Genomic DNA, 20,359 nt, shown 5'->3' on the forward strand with positions numbered 1-20,359 from the left:
TCTTATGCATGTTTAGAAGCGGGGGGATCTACAACCCGCAGCATTCCTCAGCCAGCCATGTTAGCCGGGATATGCTGAGAGTTACAGGACTTTTTTCTGTCTCAACATGCATAGAAAAGCCAGTGTGATGTAGTGGCAAGAGTGTTGGACTGGGATTCGGGAGCTCTCGGTTCTAGTCCCCATGCAGCCATGGAAGCTCACTGGGTGACTTTGGGCCAGTCACAATTTCTCAGCCCAACCTACCTCACAGGGTTGTTGCTGTGAGGATAAAAATGGAGAGTAGGAGGATTATATACAGTGCATTGGGTCCATTGAAGGGAAAAAGGCAGGATATAAATGTCATAAATAAATTAGTTAAATAAATAGATTGTGCCCCAAATCAATCAGGAGAACAGCATTTCTCATACTGCATGCTCTATATTAGGCTTACCAGATGTCAGTACAGCTTGACAGAATAATGCCTCCTCCATCCCTCCCATGCCCTTCACACTTTACACAGCCCACATTCCAAGACCCTTAGAAACAAGCATTATATTTGTACTGTTTTGTATTGTTTCTTTTTTTAAGAGCACCACCTTAGGAGGGTTCCAGCTTTGGAGGCTGCCTAAAAATAATGTTAAATAAATTGGGCACAGCTAAATATATGGCTGCCTAGGAGGGGAAGGGGCATGCATGTCTACCACTGACACCCGTGGCAAATTTTAGAATAATACATAAATTCTAAGAAATCTTAGCAATAAAGAAATAAAAATAGTCCCTAGCTGAATTTCTAAAAATCCCTAACACTTGTACTTAGAGACCAGATGGCACGTGCAGGAGGTGAATGGGGAAGCTGTGAGAGACAAGAGTTCAGAATGAGGAGGGAAGGAGGAAATGTGGCAGTCAAAGCAACCCATACAAAGAACACGGGGGCAGGGGAAACACACACACCACACATCCCTTGAAAGAGACTAGGTTCCTTTGCTCTTTCTCCAGCCTGTGATACTTCTTTGATATTCCAGACCATCTGCAAATGTATTCAGAGTGTAGTAACATTGATTATAGAAGACAAAAGCTCTGTGTATTTGACATAGAAATGACACTATCCATTACTAGAAATACTGCATCAGTTTCTCCTTCTATATGTGCCTTCATGGAAATCTAAAGTCACTTGAACAGCACAAGACCACAGCCAGCCATTCTTCCACCAAACTTCCTCAATGTACAAATGACAAATGCGGCTAAATGTACAATAACAAAAGAAAGCCAGCTGCATGTTAGTGTGAAATGGTTTACTGTACACTGGGTTCAATTCCCGAATTATATTCACTTCAGTGGCCTATGCCCAGATTTCTCTCATGTAGACCTAGAATTGTTAGGATGCAATATTTGGGGAATCAATCCTTTTATTCCAGGATATGAGGCAGTCGAAAGTGGCTCTCCCCCAGACAAAATAGACCAACAGCTAGAATGGGACAGGAGTACCAGGCAGCACACCAGGGATAAGGAGAGCAGAGTCATACCTATACCAGAATGGACTGTGAGAAGAGGGCAATTATGTTAGCCAGGCAGTTTCCTAGGTTATATCAGAGGATTACGGTCAAATGAATTTACATAATGAGTGACAATCCATATGCCATTATGGGAGAACTATTCTGGCAACAGTTGGCTGAGAAACATGGCACAGAAAAGACATATACACAGAACATATTCAACGAATTAAAAAAAAAAAACCTGTCAGTTTAAGACTTGGGTTAAGACTGTCTCATGATGGCTCAAGCTCCACAAAGCCAGGGAATTGGACTCTTGAGGGCAGTATCCTGTACTGCAGCTGCACCTCCACTAGTTCTTTGGCACTAGCAGAATGGACCACTAACGGGATCTAGTGGTTCCTAAACTAAGCATGGAAATGAGTGGCACACTCGTTTCCAGAGTGAGGAAGATCAGCGGAGCTCTGCTAACCTGCCCCATGCCGGAAATGAGCATTGCTGCTTATTTCCATTTGTTTTCAGAAACTGCTGGTTTATGCCGCACCAGCGGTCCATTCTAGTAGCGCGAGGCTGATGCTCTGTGATCAGTAATGATGTTGCGCAATGTCATGAATTGTGCTTGCTCACAGCTTACCCTCCATGCATCTCCATATTTCCTTGGTCTTTCAATCCCATATTCAGATGGTGAGGATGAAGTGCCTGCGATGAGCAAACATGCCTCACTGGTCCTCTATTGGCTTATGCGTCTTAGCTATACTGCATTGCTAGAGGAATCCTCCAGTGAGTTGACATATGCACATTTGTGTACATGAATAGATATGTCTCTCTTTGTTCAGACATGCACAGGATTCCAGCAGCATGCATTTTCCACATTCCTCCTTCTCTTCATCATTCATCTCTCTGTCAGTCAGAGTGATACTCTCAGCCTTGAAATTACTTCACACATTAGCCAAGTTTAGATAATTACAGAGAGAGAGAGAAAAGCCACCTTGGCTTCTTTTTCTCACCCAACGCATGCTGCTTGTGCAACCAACGTTTCCCTAATTACCCACAAGGCAGCATGGCTTATCATGTCTGAATCCAGTGAGGTGCACAGTGGGGATGGCTTCTAAATCACTCCACACACACCCTAAAAGCCATAGTTTGTAGGATGGTTTAGAAGCCACACTCACTGAGTTCAGATGACACAATAACCTGTGCCGTGTCATAGGTAATTAGGGAAATGGAAGTCGTGCGATTGACATGGGTGGGGGGAAAAAGCCACCATGACTTCTTTTCCCCCTGTGATCATCTGAACCCAGCCACTGACTGGGTTCGCACAACACGATCACCTGTATGGGTTGTTGTCTAGAACAAGCCATGGTGCATTATCATCTCATCCAAATCCTGACTGCTTCCTACAGGGTGGCTTGTTTGTGGACAACAAGCCACCATGACAACCTATGCCTTGTTTTAAGGGTTGTTCAACCCATGAAGGGTTGGCGCGTTGTCCAAAACTGGCACTGCCAACCCGTCATGGGTGGCGGGCATCGGCAAGCAAGCCATTTGGCAAGGGTGACAGAAACCCCTACCACTCTTCCCAAGTGATCTCACCCATGCCACAATACCAGCCCTTCTACCGATGCCCAAGCAGCAGTTTGGAGGGGCTTTCACTCATTTTTATTTTTTCAGGCCCCAACATTTGTGCAAACGGAACTGAATATTTTGCTAGGTAATGAGAATGTGCAGAAATGATTTTGTAATTTTTATTTTATTTTTTGGAGTTGCGCAGTTGTGGATGTCAAAAATATATAGGCTTGCCTTGTATGTTTCAGCTGTCAAACATACAATGTAACCAATGAGACAAAATTGTATATAGGCTGATCTTACAGCCTTTGAGAGTTGACAGGTAGGGAAAAGGGGTCAAGATCACCCTTTAGCAAAGTGATCCCCATTGTTTGAAGTACTGGCCTAACCCTTGGGGGTACGCTGCTTTGAATCCACACTTTAATGAAGCTCCAGCAAGCCTTTTCCACCACGATGTATATACACCTCCTTTTCACTCCTATTCGTATTAATCACGGCAACTTCTAACAGCTCACCTTACAAAAGAGGCATTCAAATGTTACAATGAATGTGTATTCATACTGTTCAGATGTTTGTGATAATCTGTCTTCATACCGGATTTGCACACAGGTGAAGAATCCTACTTAATCCACGGTACAGACACTATGTATACCATTGTATCTCACTTGAATGAACAAATGTATCCTTGTGTGAATTAATGAATGCAAACATTCATAGGTTGTTCTTGTCACACCCTACACTTGGAGGGTGGTTATCTGTAGAGCAGAGCCTCCTTTATCTGTGGAGATAAAATGGTTTGAGTCCCTTCTAGATTTTATACCAAAGGAAACAAGCCTTTTTTGAGAGCTCGTCCAGGACATGATACATTAAAGATAAAATTATGTTCATACCTGTGAACCCCAAGATTTTGGCCCTGTGTTTTCAAAGAACTGAACATGACCTGGAATGTAAAGGATAGTTTAGGGTGAAGGTTAGTGACTTGCCTGAGACCATCAAGTGAATTACATAGTTGAGGGGGGGATTTGAACTTGGGCTTCTCACAACCCAATCTTCGAGATTTATTTATTTATTTATTTATTTATTTCATTTTTATACCACCCAATAGCCAAAGCTCTCTGGGCAGTTCACAAAAATTAAAATCATGAAGAGCATAAAAACAACCAACAATCTAAAAACACAAATACTAGTATATGGCCCTACATGACAGGTATGCTGCCCTATATGACCCTTGCTTATATTCTAGCAAAGCTGCACTAACTGGAACCATTATGTTCCAGAAACTGTGCTCTACCGTGTTTGCTGGGAATGTCCTCAGAAGTCACTGTTTCATTTCATTTCTAGCTGCTTAAGTAAACACCTCAGCTACTTGCAGATAACAACTGAAAAGATTAATTTAACACCTCTCTGGGTTGAACAAGTAAAAGAAGGGGTTTCATGAAAGCTCTAGAGCTGTAGAATTGCTTCTTGGCATTCCCGCTCACAAATCCAGATTGGATTAATTTCAAGACACATTTTAAGGGTTCTCTTTGTTACCAAGGTTTTTTAGACAAGATGAGCTGAATGCAATATGAAATTCTCTTTTCTGCTCTCCAGTGATTTATTTATTTATTTTAAAAAAAAGATGCTTAAGTCACCTAAAATTTGATAAATGCTTTTAATTAAATTGAAATAAGTAAATCAAAGCCTGTTGCCATGGTGAATGAATGTGATATCACAGGCTCCAGCACCCTGGTTTCAGAATAGGGAAGGGGGGAAGCACAGTGGAGGGTGTGGAATTGTAGACACCTATTTTAAGGTAAGTGGATTTGATAATTAGCAAGGAATGTGGTGCAGAAAAAAAATGATTATGCCCTTTGTGGGTGGGAAGGATTTTAAAGGTAAACAGCAAAGCTTTTTCAAATACTATAAAAGAATAATCTTCTTTAAATCCAATATTATGAATGGGCCCTCTCTGCAAAACTTTAAAAACAACTGTATTTACAGTGATGACTATACTGACCTGCAAAACTGTTCTACTTTTATTTTTTAAGCAGTGGTTTTGGATACTTATATAGCATATGTATTCTTGATACTCTTGACATAGTTTCAAATATTTTGCCACTTCACAAGTTCCAGGTTTTGGTGGGTTTTTGAGGACAAGACGTTCTCAGTAGCGCCCCATTTCTGAGTGCACCTTTCTCCTCTTCCCCACCACTACCACTGCCCAATTGCTTGCCTCTCCCTATCAATCTAAACTGCATTACTTCCCCAGGTGAAGAGCACCAGGCATGCAGAACGTCCTGCTCCTCCTCACAATACTGGTTCAACTGGGGCTAATCTACAATGTTTTATCTCAGGACTGCAATGTCTCGCTCATTCACACAGCACACAGTGCACTCCCCAACCTGTCACCCTGGCATTACCCTCAGTATTGTGAGTGTTTTTACAAACTACTTTTATGGTGATTTTTTCAGGAATGGCGGTTTCTCCAATCATGCATAGAGAGGTGACGGCCCAGGGGAAAAAACTGGGGGAAATGGGATGGGGGAAATTCAAGGGGAAACAGCTTTTTTCCAATATTTCCAAAAATCCCTTGGGGGAAAAAAACAGAGTGAAAAAAGAAATCCCCTAATTGGGGGGTGGGGGGTATTTTTTTCCTGTTTTTTCTCCAGGCCTTTGTATCTCTAGCCATGTGTGTTCCAGTGTAGCAGTATTACAACTCTTACTGGTGAGAGTGGTTTTAAAGCTGTTGAACCTGTTTTGCAACATTTCCCCCACCTCCTTTACTCTTTCTTTGCACAAAATTTGATGGAACTTGAGGTCAGGAAAACTGTGACATTTTGAGAGGCTAGTTTTCACTGCACACCTAGAGCTGCACAGCTGTGAATAACCACATAATGTATTTTTAAACCTATATAGCTGCACAGCTGCAAAGGTGTGCATGCAGTTACAGGCCTTTATTTAAAAAGCAGCCTGAAATGGCAGGCTTCACTCCCACTTCTCCCACAGTTGCATCACTATACTGTGGCTTGTGCTCACACTATTAACACAAACAATAAAATACATGTGACCTTTCACATTTCTCCTTCTTCTCCTGCCAATACAATACTATGCATTGCTGTACGGCACTTGATTGCATTATAAACAGAGAAGACACTGCACTGAATGCTTTAATGTGTGCCCGTAGAGCAGCAAGTGTGTGTGTGTGTCTCTCTCTATACACACACACACACACACACACTATGTATAAGCACAGCAGTACCTCACAAACCAAAGGGGCTCCCTTGGAAAGGACAGGTGAACAGGCGACAAAATGAAGGAGGAAGAGTAGCAAGGTCAGAAGACTCAAGGAATTGGCAGTGGGGAGCCATACTGGGTCATGGGCCAGTCTCGGATTCTGGCCATCCTTGTGCCAAATAATCTTATCCAAGGCATTTTATATTGTTCATTTAGTAAAACCATTTGAGTCAAACTTTTCAGTGCATCTTCCAGAAAACCCCCAAAGGAGAATGGCTGAAAGTCTATACACCTTCTTTATTACATATGTATGGCATCCTCTTTTTTTGACAGAACTGAGGGCAGTGTAAATAAGGTAATTCTCATATTCCCACAACAAATCTAGTCGTAACCCATGAAACTCACAGCTAAGTGGGGATCTACAGAACTCAGACCTCTCTAGTCCAATCTATCCCACAACTTATCCAATGTACCTCGGTGACTTGGCTAACCTCACCCCTAGACATTTCCAAACAAGAACTGTACAAGCTTCCTATCTCTCTTTAAATAATTATCTACTCTACCATCTAAAACCTCCAGATCATAGATTGCTCCAATCACATATTCCTCATTCTCTTCTCTCCCTCACCCCCAGCACAACCCATGATAATGTTTTCTTTCAAGATTGCTGCCCTAGACAAAGTCGTGCAGTATCAGCTCTTCATTATCTTTGGCTGTTGTACTAATAGCCTAATCCTATACAAAGTTAGGCATGCTTAAACCGATTGGGCTGCAGCTTTGCACCCACCACATTGCTGATAAATAGACTGTACACTACAGGAAGTTCTCTCTCCATAATCACTGTAAAGTCCTGCATGCCTAGGACTGAACAAAATGATTTCATGCTTGTTAACAGGTATATTGCCAATGCAGGTAATTCCAATGCAAATAAATCATTTTAATCAGGTACTATAAATTGAAAAAGTATATTAATTCCTTCTTTTTAACAATAAAGTCAGAAGTAACAACTACTAATACTTCAGAAGAAATGTTATACCCTGTCCAGAAAGTGAATCAAATGAAGTTAAAAGAATAGCTTTAAAAAACATGGCCCTGAACACACTATGATTTTTTTTCATATGTTAACACAAATTCTCATAAGCATGCAAAACTGAAGGAAGTGCATTGCAAAGTGGAACTTCCGCACACAGTCTTGCATCGTTTTAAGAAGAAATATGCAAAGAGAAGGTGACAGTGCTAACCAACTTTGTGCCAAAAATACCTGATTAATGATGGACAATTTCCCACAAATTCCCATGATCTATACATTGTGGTGCTAACTGGTTTCTGGTCAGCTACACTAATGACAAATAATGCTGTTTGTTTTCTTTAATATATATAAATCAAAGAAAATGCCCATCAGACGTATGGCAATAGGTGATGATAGGAGAACAGTGATTTCCATGTAGCTAATTGTAACTGACCAAGGAGTTACAGGGCACTGTGTATAGTTCACAAGAATACTTACACATGAGCTAGTGTGGTGTAGTGGTTACTGCTGGACTAGGCAGATCCAGCACGAGGAGACCCAGTGCAGAAATGTTATCACACAAGTGAAGGTAAGTGCTATTTACTTATTAATTACCTATTAAACTATCTCATGAAATTATTTAAAACTCACTTAGGGCACAATCCTATGCATGTTTAGACTAGAAAAAGTCCTACAATTTCCAGCATGCTCCAGCCAGTCTAAACATGCAAAGGATTGCACCTTTAAACTCACAAATCATCAGCAGAAGCCAAAATAAGGGCACAGCAAAGGGAGCTAAATTCCAGAAGGGTAACCTTTTGATAATGTACAGTTAGACACTAAATCCTAGTGGAAAAATCCAGCAGGAACTTAAGCGTTCTTGCAGCCCCACTTTAACAGAGACTCCTGAGGGGTTGAAGAGAACCTCAACCAAATATTCAAACTAAACCCAGGTTTAGAAAGGGGCAGTAAAAGCAATACATAGCTCTATATTACCGTGGTCAACTGGTTGGCCACTGTGTGAACAGAATGCTGAACTAGATGGACTTTGGTCTGATTCAGCACGGCTCTTCTTACAGTCTTATGATGCCAACATTGACTACTGGAGTCAATTCACTTTAGGTCAAGAACTGAAATTGCAAAGAAACCTCCCCCAAAATCTAGTAACAAGTTCTGGAACAACAAACCTGCCTCCGAAGGGTGGGGATGCTACAAGTCCCAGCTATCCTGCCAAGTCATTCCCACCATAGTTCCCTTGGATCCTCATGCCATGAGGAGTCTCTCCTATTGGCCAAGACAGCAAGGTTGAAGCTCCATGTTCAGAGGCAGTACACCTCCCAGTTCCAGATTCTAGGCACAAAAGGAGGCAGGCTATTGCCTTCATGTCTTGCTTGTAAACTTTCCAAAGGCATTTGGTTGGCCATTTTGGGGAACAGACTGCTAAACTAGATGGAGACCAGTGATTTGCCTAAAAACCACAAATTCAGTGCAAGACAGAAGTGGCATCTAGACCCTTTGACCATCTAATGAGCACCATTCATTTTACAGAAGGTGAACTAGTGAGACTGGGAGAAACAAGTAATTTGCTGAAGGCCACAAACTGAGCACTAGGCAGACATGGGGTATGAACCCCAAATATCAAAACCCCCAAAATTTATTCCCATGCAATTAATGTATTACCAAAGCATTTGTTTCCCTTCCAGATCCCTCAAATCAATTCCACTTCAAGTAATGTATTCCCCTTTATTTAGCTCCCAGATCGAACCCAAACATTAATTCCCCTCTCAAATTCTCCCCAAGATTCATTTCCCCCCTCTACATTGCCCCGCTCAATTTTTCCTCTTCTGTCTCTCTCAATATAAAAATTATCCCCCACTGTTCTCAGAGCCGCCACCAGCTCTGTCTTTGCAGTACAACTATGTTCTCCCACCTTCTGCCACGTAAGAAAGAGGATGAAGGCATGAAACTGAAGACAAGGGACATGATTGAACAGTGGTTGTCCAATCAGCAACCATCCACCAAGCCCCTGTAAAGCCACATGAGCTAGCGTAGTGTTGTTGTTAGAGTGCTGGACTGGAGAGACTCAGAGCCTTTCTATATGAAGCATTTATTGTATGCTCATGATTCCTCCTTCATGGTAGCTTGTGGGTATTTTCATGACATCCTCCTCCTCCAGGGCCTCTCCTGTTGTTTGCAACCATTACAGTGTGTGTGTGTGTGTGTGTGTGTGTGTGTGTGTGTGTTTCTAACAAAGAACGTCTGGTATTTCTATCAATGGCAGCATGAACTCCTGGTGTATTTATGCAGCTTTGCTATACCACAGTACCACCTAACGGTTGTGCAATGAAACATATAGAAAGGCAGAGAAAGAAAAACCCTGGGGGGGGGGGGAAACACTTGGAAAGGAGCCAATCTTAATCCCATAAAGAATCCAGAAGTGGCAAGTTAAAAGCAAAGTGGCAAGTTAAAAGCCTCATGTAGAAACGCCCCCAGATTCAGCCATGAAGCTTACTGAGTGATTCTGGATCAGTCACTTTCACTCATGCTATCCTACCTCATAGGGTTGTTGTGAGGCAAAATAGAGGAGGAGGAGGAGGAATGCCACTTTGAGCCCCTTGGAGGAAAGGTGGGATAAATGTAATAAACTCTTAACTAACACTGCTTCTATCAAACAATGGTCCATGCTACAGCAGCCCAGATGTCCATATAGTGGATCATCTGTAGGGGCAGGTAGAGAGCAAGCCCTTCTTTTAGATCCATCATTGTCACTTGAGGCTCAGGTGACCTCAGTGGCACGGAGTGCCTTTTACAAACTCCGGTTGGTGGCCCAGCTACGCCCCTATCCGGACAGGGATAACCTGGCTTCAGTTGTCCATGCTCTTGTAACCTCCAAATTAGATTACTGCAATGCACTCTACATAGGGCTGCCTTTGAAGACAGTTTGGAAGCTGTAGCTCATGCAAAATGCAGCGGCCAGATTGATTTCGGGAACCAGAAGGTTCGACCATATAACACCTGCTCCGGTCTGCTTGCATTGGCTGCCTATATGTTTCGGAGCCCAATTCAAGGTGCTGGTTTTGACCTATAAAGCCTTACACGGCTTGGGATCACAATACCTGACGGAATGCCTCTCCCGACGTGAATATACCCGGTCACTATGTTCAACATCTAAGGTCCTCCTCCGGGTGCCTACTCCGAGAGAGGCTCAGAGTGTGGCAACGAGGGACAGGGCCTTTTCGGTGGTGGCCCCCAGACTGTGGAATGATCTCCCTGATGAGGCTCGCCTGGCGCCAACGCTGCTATCTTTCCAGTGCCAGGTTAAGACTTTCATCTTTGCCCAGGCATATGGCAGCACATCTTAATCACCCACATGTTTATTTTTAATCGGTTTTTAATGCTTTATGTATGTATGTTTTGCGTTTTAGAATTTTAAATTTTGTATACTCATTTTTATCTCAATTTTAGAATTTTTGTAAACCTCCCAGAGAGCTCTTGCTATGGGGGCAGTATATAAATGTAACGAATAAATAAATAAATAAATAAATAAATAAATAAAACCCCTTAAGCATTTCTGCACTAGTACACTGTTACTAGCACCTTGCCAAAAACAAAACAAAAAACATTCTTGTCTTACACTTGTGTGTTGATTTTCAAACAGGTTTTGTTCTTTTTCAAAATGGCAAGTCCAACATGAGGTGTGCACTGAGTACATGGTTTGGACAATAGTACTGCTGCTTTCCGGTCTTGCCCTGACCACAACTCAAACCTTATTCCAAGTATGGTAAAATAATATATACAACCAAATTACCCTTATAATATCAGTAAGTTTTTTTTTTCATTACTGTTGTTTTCAGCATCAAAATAACCTTCCGTATTTTATAATTTATATTGTACCTTATGGTTTTAATTTTGTGAACCTCCCAATGGGACTTATCCAAATTGTGTATAGGAATTGTATTATTATTATTATTATTTATTTATTTATATAGCACCATCAATGTACATGGTGCTGTACAGAGTAAAACAATAAATAGCAAGACCCTGCCGCATAGGCTTACATTCTATCTTATACCATTTTCTACATATACCTTTCACTTGACATAAAAGAAAGCTTGATACTTATAAAAAAATTGTAAACCATCCAGAGAGCTTCAACTATGGGCAGTATATAAATGCAATAAATAAATAAATAAAAATACTCCCAGTGCATAATATCATTGGGTCCCTTCAGTTAGGCTTGACACACAAAGGTAAATGGATATGTGCTTTTGATATATTTTAATTCTGTCCCAGAGGCCAGCAGATTAGCATTCTGACCTACTAAAGCCAGGGCACAATTTTAGGAACTAGTACTTAAATCTCAAATCACAGCTTTTAATCATAAATAACATTCTCACTTCCAAATCAATGGCAGTTGCAAAAAGGTTGAAATGGGACAGAAGTGTATTTTAAAAGCACAGAAACAAAAAATGAAATAAGAATACAAAATACATTCTTTTTTTTAAAAAAACTTTGTTTTACTTCTTGTGAACATCTATACATTACCAACAATGTACAGGAAGCAACTGGGCTCTTAGTCGTAGCACTTTTGCCCCACACACAAGGTCTTCACAGTAGGTTTGCCAGACCAAATGTTGAGAGAGAAAAGATACTTCAAAGTTGCATTGACTTCTGCTGAGTTCTGTGGAGCTGTAGCTTTTTGAAATCAGGCCCCTGTCTTTACGGCGGCGCTTTGACACCATGAAGTGCCTTGCGCCCGCACTTGCATTCCTTCCTGACATCTGCATGGGAAGGAACACAAGTGCGAACTTTCCCAGTTTTAAAAGTAAAAAAAGTGAAAATGGGGCAGGGGAGGAAAGGAATGGAGCAGTTCCTCCCCCTTTTTTTAAAAAAAAAATCTGCATCTCCGTAACTGCGCAGATACAGAAAATAAAAACAAAAATAAATGGGGAGGGAAGGAAGAGGCAATCAGAGGGAGGATGCGAGGAGAGGGGCAGAGACTCCAGGCGAACCACCTCTCCTCTCCTCACTCTGGCTGCCCATTCCTCCCCCTATTTCTTTTTATTTTTAATATCGGTATCTGCGCAGCTGCAGATATACAGATAATTTTAAAAAATTAAAAGGGGGAAAGGAACAACCCCATTCCTCTCCTTCCCTCCCCCCATTTTAATATTTTTTACTTTTACAACCGTGGGCCCACCCATGGCGACCAATCAAGGGGCTCCGTTGCCAAAAAAAGTCAGGGTAAGTGCCCTACTTTTTTGAAGTGGAGTTTCCAGGGTTTGCCCCTGGATGGCTTCGCAATGGCGGCTGCATCATGTAGATGACTTGCAGCTACTGCAAAGCCACCCCGGGGCAAACCCTCCATGTAGACATGCCCCAAGAGGCATTATTTTACACCCCACGGAGACGTGATGTGCTGGTATAAGGGACAATACTAGAGCCATCTTCTCAACTGAGGACAATCACACTATCCCCATCATCATGTTCTCATCACAGCCAATCACACTCTCCCCATCAGGAGCCATAGAGCCCCCTATATTCCTTTTCCAGACTGACCTCTGAGGATCTTTTTGCTCTGCTGCACCCTTCCTGTGACTTCAGCAACTGTCCCTGAACATCCAAACCTCACCGATTTTAAAGATGGATAATTCAATATTTCATTCATTGCACACTTATCTTACTTCTCAAAGCGCCATGCTGCCCTGAAGGCAACTGAAGTGCATTTTGGGAATGGCTCACATAAACATGCCTACCATTCTTGTCAATAACTCTGAAATGCATTTACCCAGTTTCTGCTCTCTTTTTGCTCAGAGGTGTTGTTGCTCTGATGGGCTCAAGACAACATTTAGACAGCTTTTTAAAGGAGGGGTGGGAAACCTGTAGCTGTCCAGATGTTGTTGGACTTCAGCTCCCTTCAGCCCCAGCCCAAATGGCCAATGTTCAGGAATGATGGGAGATGTAGACCAACAACATATTCAGGGCCACAGGGCCCCTGCCCCTGTGTTGAATATGCACAGTTACTATACATTTAATAATGAAGAACGGGATGGGTGGGCTAGATAGCCACTTTGGTGCCATCGTGACTGGTACAGCAACTCTTAAAAGAATTCCCAGTGGATAATCATAGGGGATTGGCCTCCAGCCTCTGTGAGAGATACCTAATAGTCTCACAATTGGCAAGGATTCAGGCAAGGGCAAACGGCAACATATGGAAAACATCACAGAAATGGGGGTGGGGAGAGATTTCATCCAGATCTGTGCATAGCTCTTCTATAGATGTTTAGAAATAAGCCCCGATTTTCCCCATATTCTCCCTCCATCCTCTCACTCATTCCCTCCCTCACGCGCACACACAGACACTATTTACACACTGGTCTGAAAAGTCTTTGGTTCAAAGAAGAGAGAGGCAAAGATCTGCTCCCAGGGGTTAAATGCTTGAATCGTTGAAAGCTCGCGTGCGTGCGTCCTTCACACTTAAGCGAAGGAAGGTTGCTAAAGAATGTGAAACGTGAGCTCCACAGATCCTTCCCCACAAACCGCGTCCCTCCCTTCTCCCTTCAATAATACAACAGTCTTGTCTTCAAATCCCCTCCTAAGGGGAAGGGTTCAGGTTACATTTCTGGGGGTTTCCTTTTAAGGACCCTCACCACCAAAAAATATGGTGATTACTTTCCCTTTTCTTTTTCTTTACACAGAATCAAGGTACTAGTTTGTTAATATGTCAAAATTCCAGGGAAGGGAGGAGGGATCCATTTTTATAAATATGTGCCATACACAGAGGGAGAGAGCTCGTGTTTTTGACCAGGTTTCCACTTTCTAAGCTTCCCACTGACCCCCCCCCCCCCCCCCCCGGGTTGCTTATTGTTTTACTCTCAGCGGTAATATTCGCTCTGAATCTCTCCCCTTTCTCCAGCTTTTCCTTTGGCGCGGCATTAAAACTTAAGTATTTGAGGAGGGGAAGTTTTTACACATAGATCAAGAGGTTAGGAATACTGTCCGCGCCCCAGCCGCCTACACTTTTTTTCCAGTTAGAGAGAGAGAGAGAGAGAGAGAGAGAGAGAGAGAGCAATGATGGTAGGAACAGAGAAGCCTTTTTCTCTCCTGTCAAGATTCTCCCCGCCACCCGCCTTAATAACCCATGAAAAACTCCCAAGCCCCACTCCCAAGCCGCAAGTGGTGTTGTCTGAAAGAAATCACTTTAACGCCTTTAAAGATCAGCTTTCCACGAGGAGAGTCTTACCTTGAGATGCTTCTTTATTGTCCCATCTTAGCTCCTTTGTGTGTTTGTTTGTATTTGTGTGTGTGTGTGTGTGTGTGTGTGTGTAGTGGGATTAGGGGGGTGGGGGCTGTGTTTTTATATAGATATGATTTTGTTGCACAAAAAAGAAAATGGGTAGAAATCCTGTCAAGTCATGTGATTGATTGAATTATTCCCACCCCTCCTTTTCTTGCTTTCTATCCCCCCTCTCCCTCTGCTTTTAGGACAATACTCGGCAGCCTGGACTCAATGTGTCAGGCAAAACTGGCTGATGACAGAGAGGAGGAGCGCGGCTGCCGTTGCCAGGGCTTGGTTCTCTTCGCGGCTGAAGAGAGGCTGACAAGGATCGAGCCTGTAGGTACTAGCGCTGTTGATGAGGGTCTGGCATCTTACAGTGATGCCTTGAAGAGTAGGAGGGTAATTTTCCCCGATCCCCCCCCCCTTGCTTCCTCCTCCCTTTCCTTTACCCCCTCCTTTCCCTGCTTCCCGAGACAAGGGGCGTCTTTGCAGAGAGGACCCGGAGCTGAGTCCTCGAGGGCAGCAGGAAAGCTGGGGCTCTTCTGCTTCGATGCGACTCGTGTAAATGCTATTGGGGTTGCGTGGGGGCTGGATGTGATTTTTCAAAGCACTCGGCTCGTTCAAGGGTCAAGTGGGTTCTTGTAACTGCAGATTGGGAACTAGCCTACTTCCTTCTCTGCAGATCCTAATTCTCACTTCACAACTGCAGCCTGAAATAAAGAAGCAGGGGTGTGAAGAGCTTTTGCATCCTAAAGTAAACCTTTGGGCCATCCCAGATCATATGGCCATGCTAACAGGAGGCCTGAGTTATCCTAGTAGCAGCGTGTTTGAGCCAAACGGTCGCTTTGGTGCAAAATGGTCTGTCTGGCACCACAGAAATCCTAACTGACTAACCAATCAAGCAGGACTGAATTGGAACATAAAACTTAGGCCCACTACCTGGAGTTAATAGCATCCACACAAAAGATTGTCCTCAATAAACTGCCCTAGCATCATGGACCATGGCCAACCCTAAAGCATTTCTTAACATAACATTCTGTTTCATGTCATCATAGAATCATAGAATTATAGAATAGCAGAGTTGGAAGGGGCCTACAAGGCCATCGAGTCCAACCCCCACTCAATGCAGGAATCCACCCTAAAGCATCCCTGACAGATAGTTGTCCAGCTGCCTCTTGAAGGCCTCTAGTGTGGGAGAGGCCACAACCTCACCAGGCAACTGATTCCATTGTCGTACTGCTCTAACAGGAAGTTTTTCCTGATGTCCAGCTGGAATCTGGCTTCCTTTAACTTGAGCCCATTATTCCGTGTCCTGCACTCTGGGAGGATCGAGAAGCGATCCTGGCCATCCTCTGTGTGACAACCTTTTAAGTATTTGAAGAGTGCTATCATGTCTCCCCTCAATCTTCTCTTCTCCAGGCTAAACATGCCCAGTTCTTTCAGTCTCTCTTCATAGGGCTTTGTTTCCAGACCCCTAATCATCCTGGTTGCCCTCCTCTGAACACGCTCCAGCTTGTCTGCGTCCTTCTTGAATTGTGGAGCCTAGAACTGGACGCAATACTCTAGATGAGGCCTAACTAGGGCCGAATAGAGAGAAACCAGTACCTCACGTGATTTGGAAGCTATACTTCTATTAATGCAGCCCAAAATAGCATTGGCCTTTCTTGCAGCCATATCGCACTGTTGGCTCATATTCAGCTTGCGATCTACAACAATTCCAAGATCCTTCTCGTTTGTAGTATTGCTAAGCCAAGTATCCCCCATCTTGTAACTGTGCATTTGGTTTCTATTTCCTAAATGTAGAACTTGGCATTTATCCCTATTAAATTTCATTCTGTTGTTTTCAGCCCAGCACTCCAGTCTATCAAGATCACTTTGAAGTTTGTTTCTGTCTTCCAGGGTATTAGCTATCCCACCCAATTTGGTGTCATCTGCAAATTTGATAAGCGTTCCCTGCACCTCCTCGTCCAAATCATTAATAAAAATGTTGAAGAGCACTGGGCCCAGGACTGAGCCCTGCGGTACCCCACTCGTTGCCTCTCCCCAGTTTGAGAAGGTTCCATTGATAAGTACTCTTTGAGTCCGATTCTGTAGCCAACTGTGAATCCAGCTAATAGTTGTTCCATCTAGCCCACTTTTAGCTAGTTTGTTAATCAGAATATCATGGGGCACTTTGTCAAAAGCTTTGCTGAAGTCAAGATATATGACGTCCACAGCATTCCCACAGTCCACAAGGGAGGTTACCCGATCAAAAAATGAGATCAAATTAGTCTGACAGGACTTGTTCCTGACAAATCCATGTTGGCTTCTAGTGATCACCACATTGATTTCAAGGTGTTTACAGATTGACTTCTTTATAATCTGCTCCAGAATTTTCCCAGGGATGGATGTCAGACTGACTGGTCTGTAGTTCTCAGGTTCCTCCTTTTTGCCCTTTTTGAAGATAGGGACAACGTTAGCCCTCCTCCAGTCGTCCGGCACCTCACCCGTCTTCCATGATTTTGCAAAGATAATAAACAAAGGTTCTGAGAGTTCTTCCGCTAGCTCCTTCATTACTCTAGCATGCAGTTCATCAGGCCCTGGAGATTTGAACTCATTCAAGGAAATTAGGTGTTCTTTGACCATTTGTTTATCAATCTCAAATTGCAATCCTGCCCCCTCAACTTCTACTTCACTTTCTCCAGGGGGGTCATAGACCCGCTTTTGGGAGAAGACTGAGGCAAAGTAGGAATTGAGCACTAAATATACTTTCTAATACAATTGATAACAAGCTGAATAAAGCAACACAATAAATGTATACTTGGTCACCTCTGCACCACCAATTAACCTTTCGGTCACTCCTAATTAAACATTCATACCAATTCATATATAGGTGGTATTCTGACAACAGTTTCTCACAATTCACAAAACTTGCATGACCAAAATACAGAATTTTAATCTAGACCAATCCCATTATGCAGGGTGTTCCTGAAAAGGAAGGCCTTTTTTTTTTGAAAACCAACTGTTCTATCCAACAAGGCACATAGTGTTTTTAGATATGAGATTATGAGGGCCAAACTAGATGTGACAGAAGATCCATGACTAGGACCCATATGGTATTTTCCCCCAGTATGTTTTTCTACATGGGGCAAAATTATAGCTTAGGGAGGAAGGATTTAGATCAGAGAGATAATGTGAGAAGAAAGGATTAAATCGTCCTTCCCTAGTGCCGTTTCTCTAATCAAATTAGTAGCCCCATGCTATTGCTTTGCTGTTTTGATTTTAAAAATAGATTCTGATAAGTAGATGTGGTGTGAGAGATTGCTTGAGTCCTGACATGCAGTATTTTTTACAAGAAAAATGGCACAAATGCACCATCTGAGTTTTGTTGCCCTGCAGAGTGAAATAAACTAAGAGAGAAGAGGTTTTTATGTGTGTTTTGAAGAAGGTTTTTTTGAAAAACAGCTATGATATCTTCTTTTGTCTGGTGAAGCAGATAATGTTTCAGCTGTGAGATCCTGACACATACCAACTTCTCTTAAGACATGAGACAAGCACAAGCATGTCCTATATTGTTTTGCTGTCCTTGAAACGAAGAATAACACATATAAGAAAATCTGGGGAAATAGACCATTTTGAAAATCTGCTATCATATTTTGCATTGCGGTGGTTTCATTCCTACTTGGATAGTCAGCTCCAGAAGGTGGTACTTGGGGAACATTGCTCAGCCCCATGGATTCCCCAGTATGAGGTTCATCAGGGGTCAGTTTTGTTCTTCCATACTATTTGACACGAACATGAAACATTGAGTCAGATCATCTGGAGTTTTGGAGTGCATTGTCATCAATATGCTGGTGACACACAGCTCTACCTGGACTGGAAGGCTAGTATTCTACATAGAAAATCTTAAACCTTAGTATCTAAAGTAAAGCAGTTTTTCACAATTGACAGGCACAAGTGTGCTACATCATTTTGCTAAACCTGAACTGGAGAATGATCTAGCATAAAGTAGGCCAGAAATCCCGACAAGTAGGGCTCTTTGAAGGAAGGTGGGAAATGGCTTGAGCGTAGATAGAAAAACTCCCAACAAATGTAATCAAACACTGCTGTGTGCCCATATTAGAGCTTATTGAGGGGTGGTGAAGGCAGCGAAGAAATTTTACTTCACCTCCGTTGCATTCGATCTATGCTGTCCAATGGAGCTGCCCGTTGTGACATGTTTACAAGGCATTTCCAGCATAAAATCCTTTTCATCTGCTGGGACTTAAAGTCCAGGTAACGTATCCAGAGTGCAGTCTTGTTCAGTTTTGTTGGATGCATTTCAGTTGGTACAGCTTGAGAACATAGATGATGTGTTTGTACAGTTTCATGCAACCATTTCCATATTGGATCCTTGCACCTTGTGACTTATTAAACCTGGCAGGGAGGAAACAGCCGGCTAGGCTGAGGAAGAAATTAACGCCTTCTTGTAAGAGGGAGTGGTCCTGGACCACCTGAAAAAGGCAGCAGTAAGACCACTCCTAAAGAAATCCTCTAGACCCAGAGGATCTCAACAACTTTAGGCCAGTGGCAAATATTCCTTTCTTGGGCAAGGTCCTTGGATGGGGGGTGGGGGTTGCTGACCAGCTGCTCTTGGATGAAGCTGATTATCTGGAACCATTTCAGTTGGGTTTCAAGCTGGGAAACAGGCTTGGTCACCCTGATTACCAGAGTGTAACTCTGCTGATTCTCTTTGATCTCTCAAGAGCTTTCAATATCATCAACCATGGTGTCCTGCTGGGTTGACTGTCTGCATTTGGAGTCAGAGGTACTGCGTTGCAGTGGGTTCACCCCTACTTGGATAATCGGCTCCAGAAGGTGATACTTGGGGGATATAGTTCAGCCCCGTATGGGGTTCATCAGGGGTCAGTTTTGTTCCTTCATGCTATTTAAGGTGTACATAAAACCACTGAGTGGAATCATCAGGAGTTTTGGAGTGTATTGTCATCAATATGCTGATGACACACAGCTCTATTTCTCCTTTTCATCTTCATCAGGTGAGATCATGGATGTGCTAGATTGGTGCCTTGCTGCAACAATGGATTGGACAAGCGCTAATAAACTGAGCCAACCCCTTTTCATTTTTGTTTCTGAAATAAGTTTACCTGTTCCATTCCCTGCCACCCTGAAAGTGCATAAACATTTCATCTCTCATCTGAGACTTTAGAATAGCATGAATTGTGGGGAAAAGATGCTATTCCTGACAGACTGGCCCTTCCCCTGAACATATTCCCTTATGTTGTAGCATGACATCTGGTGAACCTCCTCTTTGTGTTCAAATAGGCATAATCACAATTGCTATATAAAGTGATATTACAGATAACCAAACTGATTGTATTTCCTGTGGGCTAAATGTATACAATTCCATTAGTGAAAAAACCAGTGACACAGTTTTGGCAGAGGTAAAGGCCTACAAAAAAGGTAGCCTATAAGAATCAAGGGCACCACCTGGTGGCTTAAGGGATAGTTTTTTATTAAATCCATCCTCCCCTCCATTCGTTCATGACAGATATTCATCTAGCCTTTAAAAAAAACAGGTCTGGGATGTTGGTGAATGCAACTGGATGTTCTTCAACTGGGACCAAGCCTGTGCCAAGTAAATCATATTACTGCTTCTAGTGTGTGACGTTTCTGTTAATGCAGCACTCCTACGCACAATTAAACAGTAGGCATTTCTACATGAGGCTTTTATCCCACACCTTTACTGGATTCTTTCTGGGATTAAGATTGGCTGCTTTACCTGTTTTTTTGTTTTGTTTTGTTTTTCCCTTTCTGGGGGGTTTCTTTCTCTGCTTTTCTAAA

At 42.7% G+C, this 20,359-nt stretch overlaps 1 protein-coding gene across 2 annotated transcripts in view; it reads right to left on the bottom strand.

Moving 5' to 3' along the window:
* Positions 1-14,690, bottom strand: part of TCF20 (transcription factor 20) — a 202,793-nt gene extending 188,103 nt beyond the window's left edge. For both annotated transcript variants that reach the window (XM_063133635.1, XM_063133633.1), the window contains exon 1: positions 14,504-14,690. The gene's annotated coding sequence lies outside the window, so the exon portion shown is untranslated. The remainder of the gene's footprint in view (positions 1-14,503) is intronic.
* Positions 14,691-20,359: the final 5,669 nt, after the last annotated feature.

The sequence above is a fragment of the Elgaria multicarinata genome, chromosome 9, assembly GCF_023053635.1.
Source record: "Elgaria multicarinata webbii isolate HBS135686 ecotype San Diego chromosome 9, rElgMul1.1.pri, whole genome shotgun sequence".
Classification (NCBI taxonomy): domain Eukaryota; kingdom Metazoa; phylum Chordata; class Lepidosauria; order Squamata; family Anguidae; genus Elgaria; species Elgaria multicarinata.